General features: G+C 43.9%; 1 long non-coding RNA gene across 1 annotated transcript; it reads left to right on the top strand.

The window, feature by feature from the left end:
- The first annotated feature begins 482 nt into the window (after positions 1-482).
- On the top strand, positions 483-4,730 carry LOC139026629 (uncharacterized). Its single transcript, XR_011478481.1, has 4 exons — positions 483-648; positions 3,848-3,991; positions 4,316-4,526; positions 4,612-4,730. It is a non-coding gene; the product is annotated as an uncharacterized lncRNA (long non-coding RNA).
- Positions 4,731-7,027: the final 2,297 nt, after the last annotated feature.

Below are 7,027 nucleotides of genomic sequence, written 5' to 3'. Positions count from 1 at the left end.
ACCGACAGATAACATACCCATCCATCACCTGTCTCCAAACGACCGTACATTGCCCATCCATCACCAAGACGACAGTACATACTCATCCATCACCGTCTCCAAGACAACAGTACATACCCATCCATCACCTGTCTCCAAGACGACAGTACATACCCATCCATCACCTGTCTCCAAGACTACAGTACATACCCATCCATCACCTGTCTCCAAGACTACAGTACATACCCATCCATCACCTGTCTCCAAGACTACAGTACATACCCTCCATCACCTGTCTCCAAGACTTACAGACATACCCATCCATCACCTGTCTCCAAGACTACAGTACATACCCATCCATCTCCTGTCTCTAAGACTACAGTACATACCCATCCATCCCCTGTCTCCAAGACGACAGTACATACCCATCCATCCCTTGTCTCCAAGACTTTCTAGTTATTATATGATGTGTATATCTAACTCCCCCCCTGTCTGCTAGGCACGTCAGCACATGTAGGCATCAGTGTGTATGGCTTGTAGGGGCGTAGCGGGCATCGCCACCTGGACAGCCCCGGGCCTTCGCACGTAACGGACTGGACATCTTCCACATCGCCACGGAAACTAGCCTGGGCAGCGTCTGGAAGATCCGCGTCTGGCACGACAACAAAGGTAGGAGGACACACAACACACACCACACCACCACACACACACACACACACACACACACACACACAACACACACACACACACACACACACACTAACACACACAAACCACACTAACCACACACACTACACACACAAACACACTAACACACACAAACACACACACACACACACATGCAGGCACTTTGGATTTTTGAAAGGCATGTTACAAGTACAATGTAATATTATTATTATTCATATTATCATTATTCGTATTATTATTCATATTATTATTATTATTCATATTATTATTCATATTATTATTCATATTATTATTATCATTATTCATATTCATATTATTATTCCTATTATTATTCCTATTATTATTCATATTATTATTCATATTATTATTCATATTATTATCATTATTCCTATTATTAGTATTATTCATATTATTATTCATATTATTATTCATATTAATATTATTATTATCATTGCAAAAAAATAAATAAATCAACCAGCCACTGTGGCAGGTAGAAAGGAAAATCTACCAGCCACTCAGATGATTTTTACCAGCCCCCCCCCCCAATCAGCTATAATTAAACCAGCAAAACACTAAAATAACAGATGAGCTTTGTAATGTTCCAAAAACAGTATAATGTATTACTAGTAAGAAGTCATGTGGTCAGTCAGTTCCTGACTGTTTTGTTCCGGAACCTATTTGACTGGATCCATTTGACTGGATATTTGACTCTATGCCACGACACAAAATAGATGATATGCATACATAATGGTTTATTATAAACATTTACAGGAACCTCAGAGCTCCCCAGGTCACCCCCCTCTTCCACTCACGTTTTGTTGCGGCTCCTCCCGGTTTACAAATGAAGCACTGAATGTGGTATATTGTTTCATTACATTTTTTGTGACCTGAGTATTTTAACCAAAATATCAACAGAGGGAGACAAAAATGTTCACCTACTCCTTTAACTCACTAGGGTATGTGGGACGGTAGCGTCTCACCTCGTCAACAGCCAGTGAAACTGCAGGGCTCCAAATTCAAAACAACAGAAATCCCAGAATTAAAATTCCTCACATACAAGTATTATACACCATTTTAAAGTTACACTTGTTGTAAATCCAGCCACAGTGTCCGATTTCAAAAAGGTTTTACGACGAAGCACACCAAACGATTATGTTAGGTCAGAGCCAAGTCACAGAAAAACACAGCCATTTTTCCAGCAAAAGAGAGGAGTCACAAAAAGCAGAAATAGAGATAAATGAATCGCTAACCTTTGATGATCTTCATCAGATGACACTCATAGGACTTCATGTTACACAATACATGTATTTTTTGTTCGGTAAAGTTCATATTTATATCCAAAAATCTGAGTTTACATTGCGCATTATGTTCAGTAGTTCCAAAACATCCGGTGATTTTACAGAGAGCCACATCAATTTACAGAAATACTCATAATAAACATTGCTAAAAGATACAACTGTTATCCATGGAATTTTAGATGCACTTCTCCTAATGCAACCGCTGTGTCAGATTTCAAAAGAACTTTACGGAAAAAGCACACCATGCAATAATCTGAGTACAGCGCTCAGAGACCAACACAACCCAAACAGATATCCGCCATGTTGTGTAGTCAACAGAAGTCAGAATAGCATTATAAATATTCACTTACCTTTGATGATCTTCATCAGAATGCACTCCCAGAATCCCAGTTCCACAATAATGTTTGTTTTGTTCGATGAAGTCCATCATTATGTCCAAATACCTCCTTTTGTTTGCGCGTTTAGCCCAGTAATCAAAATTCATTCCGTTACAGTCCGTAGAAAACATGTCAAACGATGTATAGAATCAATCTTTAGGATGTTTTAACATAAATCTTCAATAAGTTCCAACCGGAGAATTCCTTGTCTTCAGAAATGCAATGGAATGCAAGCTAACTATCAACGCAAGCTAACTAACTAGCAATATGACCCCATTTCCACTGTATCTTGGATAAGCAAAGAGTTGAAAAACTACAAAACTCAGATTTCCCACTTCCTGGTTGGATTTTTTTCTCAGGTTTTTGCTTGCCATATGAGTTCTGTTATACTCACAGACATCATTCAAACAGTTAGATTCTTCAGAGTGTTTTCTATCCAAATCTACTAATACTATGCATATCCTAGCATCTGGGCCTGAGTAGCAGGCAGTTTACTCTGGGCATGCTTTTCATCTGGACGTGAAAATACTGCCCCCTACCCCAAAGAAGTTAAGGCGGGAGGTTACCGTGGTAACGCGACTAGAGTCACGTTGTGCCTGTGAGATTGAGTCTGGCTAGCAGAAGCATTGTGGTTACCGTGGTAACGTGACTAGAGTCACGTTTGTGCCTGTGAGATTGAGTCTGCTCGTAGAAGCGGTGTGATTACCATGGTAACGTGACTAGAGTCACGTTTGTGCCTGTGAGATTGAGTCTGGCTAGTAGAAGCGTGTGGTTACCGTGGTAACGGACTAGAGTCACGTTTGTGCCTGTGAGATTGAGTCTGGCTAGCAGAAGCGGTGTGGTTACCATGGTAACGTGACTAGAGTCACGTTTGTGCCTGTGAGATTGAGTCTGGCTAGCAGAAGCGTTGTCTTCCCTAGCAGTTAAAACTCAAACATCGAAAAACAACCTCTGAACAAAACCATGGAAATGGCCAGGAAACACAAGGACAAAGTCTCACTTCAGTAGAGGTTAGTTTACATGTAATTAGACCAACTTTTATGCCTGTTCGCAGCGCTTCTAAAAATGAATCTTTCACTCAGTTCTTCACGTGTGCACAGCCCCCAGCCAGGCAGTGTTGCAGCGCGAGGTGGAACAGGCTATATGGGATTCGTAGTTCTTTGACTTTGTGCGATTAACAAAACGACATAAATACTTTGAAAACAGCTAATGCAGCATTTATTTAACTGTAAATGTGCTCAAACTTGACTGTTTTTAATTCACAATGTGAGTGAAATGCTGTGGAGCCCCGCCCTGGCAGGTGGGCATTTAGGCTGATTAATATTATTATTATTATACACTTACTGTAGATCTCTGTCAAACCGTAAGCAACCTAGTAAATGTGCCCTTTCTCTCCTCCCTCCTCTCCTCCCTCCTCTCCTCCCTCCTCTCCTCCTCTCCTCCCTCCTCTCCTCCCACCTCTCCTCCATCTCCACTCATCCATCTGTCCTCTCCTCCTCTCCCCAGGTCTGTCTCCAGCATGGAAGCTCCAGTACGTCCTGGTGAAGGACCTACAGACAGGAAGCAGTTACTATTTCCTGGTAGAGGAGTGGCTGTCAGTGGACAACGAGAGGACAGATGGACGCGTGGAGATAGAGGTGGAGGCCTCAGGTAAGGACCCTAACCCCTATCTCTAACCCCTATCCCCAGCCCCTACCCTAACCCCTATCCCCAGCCCCTACCCTCATAGTTTAGTAGTCAAACCCAAATGGTCTCCAACATGGTGCAGGAGTCTATCCACATCTCGCCACCGCTGCCTCGACAACTGGTCTAGGGCCAGTTTTGTCATATAGCCGTTATGGATAACAGTTGGACTTTGAACAGGAGCACTGATCACAAATCAGTGCTCCTGTTCATTAATACAAACTCACTACTYCCTCTTCTATTTCCTCCTTCCTTTTTTTCTGCTTCCTGTGGGCGTGTCCTGACCTACAGAAGAGGCAGAGCTTCGTCGGTTGCCCCGCCTCCTGAACTGGGAGCTTCAGCGTGCCCTGTGTGAGAGTCACTTGTGGCTGTCGCTATGGGAACGGCCCGTCCGCAGTCCCTTTACCCGCCTCCAGAGGGCGACGTGCTGCGCCCTGCTGCTACAGCTCTGTCTGCTGGCTAACACCATGTGGTACAGCACCGTGGCCAATAGGAGCTACAGGTAGGGGTAGTGTGTGTGTGTGTGTGTGTGTGTGTTGTTGTGTTGTGTGTGTTTTCCAGTACTGACCATGTTTGTCCTACTGTAGCTCTGTAGCAGTGTCCAGGCTGGTGGTGGTGGATGTGGAGACTGTGGCTGTGGGAGTGGTCAGCTGTCTGGTGATTTACCCCTCTACCTGCTGGTCTTCCTCTCTTCAGGATGAGTTGTAGCAAGGTGACACACACACACACACACACACACACACACACACACACACACACACACACACACACACAACACACACACACACACACACACACAACACACACACACACACACACCTTTAGAACACACACCTTTGAGAACACACACACCTTAGAACACACACCTTTAGAAACACATCTTTAGAACACACACCTTTAGAACAACATCTTTAAAACACACTTTAGACACACTTTTTAGAACACACACTTTAGAACACACATCTTTAGAACAACACACCTTTAGAAACACATCTTTAGAACACACACCTTTAGAAACACATCTTTTAGAACACACCTTTAGAAACACATCTTTAGAACACACACTTTAGAACACACACCTTTAGAACAACACACTTTAGACACACACCTTTAGAACACAACTTTAGAACACACACTTTAGAACACACACTTGAACACACACTTTAGAACACACACCTTTAAGAACACACACTTAACACACCTTTAGAAAACACACCTTTAGAACACACACACACCTTTAGAACACACACACACCTTTAGAACACACACCTTTAGACAACACCTTTAGAACACACACCTTTAGAACACACATCTTTTAGACACACAACACTTTAGAACACACCCTTTAAGACACACACACCTTTAGACACACACCTTTAGAACACACACTTTAGAACACCACTTTAGAACACACCTTTAGAACACACACTTTAACACATCCTTTAGAAACACACCTTAGAAACACCACATACTTTAGAACAACAACTATTTAGAACACACACTATTTAGAACAACACATCTTTAGAACACACATCTTTAGAACCACACTTTAGAACACACCCTTTAGAACACACACTTTAGTAACACAACACACCTTTAGAACACACACACACCTTTAGAACAACACACCTTTAGAACACCACACCTTTGGAACCACACACCTTTAGAACACACATTTTAGAACACACACACACTTTAAGAACACACACACCTTAGAACTACACTCTTTAGAAAACCCTTTAAGAAACACACACTTTAGAAACAAACCCTTTAAGAACAGCACACTTTTAGAACACACACCTTTAGAACACACACACTTTTAGAAACACACACACCTTTAGAACACACACCCTTTAGAACACACACAACCTGTTAGAACACACACCTTTAGACACACATTTAAGAACACACACCTTTAGAAAACACATCTTTAGAATCAACACTTTAGAAACAACCTTTAGAACACACATCTTTAGCACAACACCTTTAGAACAACCGCCTTTAAAACACCACCTTTAGGGCGGTGGAAAGGATGGAGAGGGAGGTGGGGTGGGAAGGAGGGAGGGGGGGAAGGGGGAGGGGGAAGGGGGGGGGGAGAGAGTGGGGGAGGAGGTTGGGGGGGGGGGAGGGGAGGGGAGGGAGGGGGGGTGGAGGGGAGGGAGTGAGGGAGAAGGGGGAGGGGAGGGGGGGGGGTGGCGTGGGGAGGGAGAAGGGAGGGAGGGGGGGGTGGAGAGGGGGGGATGAGGGGGGAAGGGGGGAGGAAGAGGGGGGAAAGGGGGGAGGGAGGCGAAGGGGGGGGGGTGGGATTGGAGGGGGGAGGGGGAGGAGGGGAGAGGAAGGGAGAGGGGAAGGAAGGAGGGGAAGGGAGGAAGGAGGGGGAGGAAGGGGGAGGAGGGAAGGGGGGAGAAGGGGGGAAGCGAGGGGGGAGTAAAGGGGAAGGAAAGAAGGAGGGGAGATGGGGGAGGGAAAGGAGGGGAGGGGGAGAAACACACGCCTTTAGAACACACACCCTTTAGAACAACACACCTTAGAACACAGCAACCTTTAGAACACAACCTTTTAGAACAACATTTTAGAACACACACTTTAGAACAACACATTTAAGAACACACACCTTTAGAACCACACATCTTTAGAACACACACCTTTAGAACACACCCTTTTAGCACACACACCTTTAGAAACACCCACTTTAGAACACACACCATTAGAACACACACTAGAACACACACACACACAAAAACACCACACACCTTTAGAAACACACACCTTTAGAACACACACTTTAGAACACACACACTTTAGAACACACATCTTTAGAACACACACACCTTTAGAACACAACACCTTTAGAACACACACCTTTAGAACACACACCTTTAGAACACAACATTTTAGAACACCACTTTAGAACACACACTTTAGAACACACACCTTTAGACACACACCTTTAGAACACACACTTTAGAACACACACACCTTGAACACACACTTATTAAACAA

Source organism: Salvelinus sp. IW2-2015, unplaced genomic scaffold, assembly GCF_002910315.2.
Source record: "Salvelinus sp. IW2-2015 unplaced genomic scaffold, ASM291031v2 Un_scaffold5299, whole genome shotgun sequence".
Taxonomy (NCBI): domain Eukaryota; kingdom Metazoa; phylum Chordata; class Actinopteri; order Salmoniformes; family Salmonidae; genus Salvelinus; species Salvelinus sp. IW2-2015.
The sequence above is the reverse complement of the archived record's forward strand: the minus strand, read 5'-3'. Positions and strand labels throughout refer to the sequence as shown.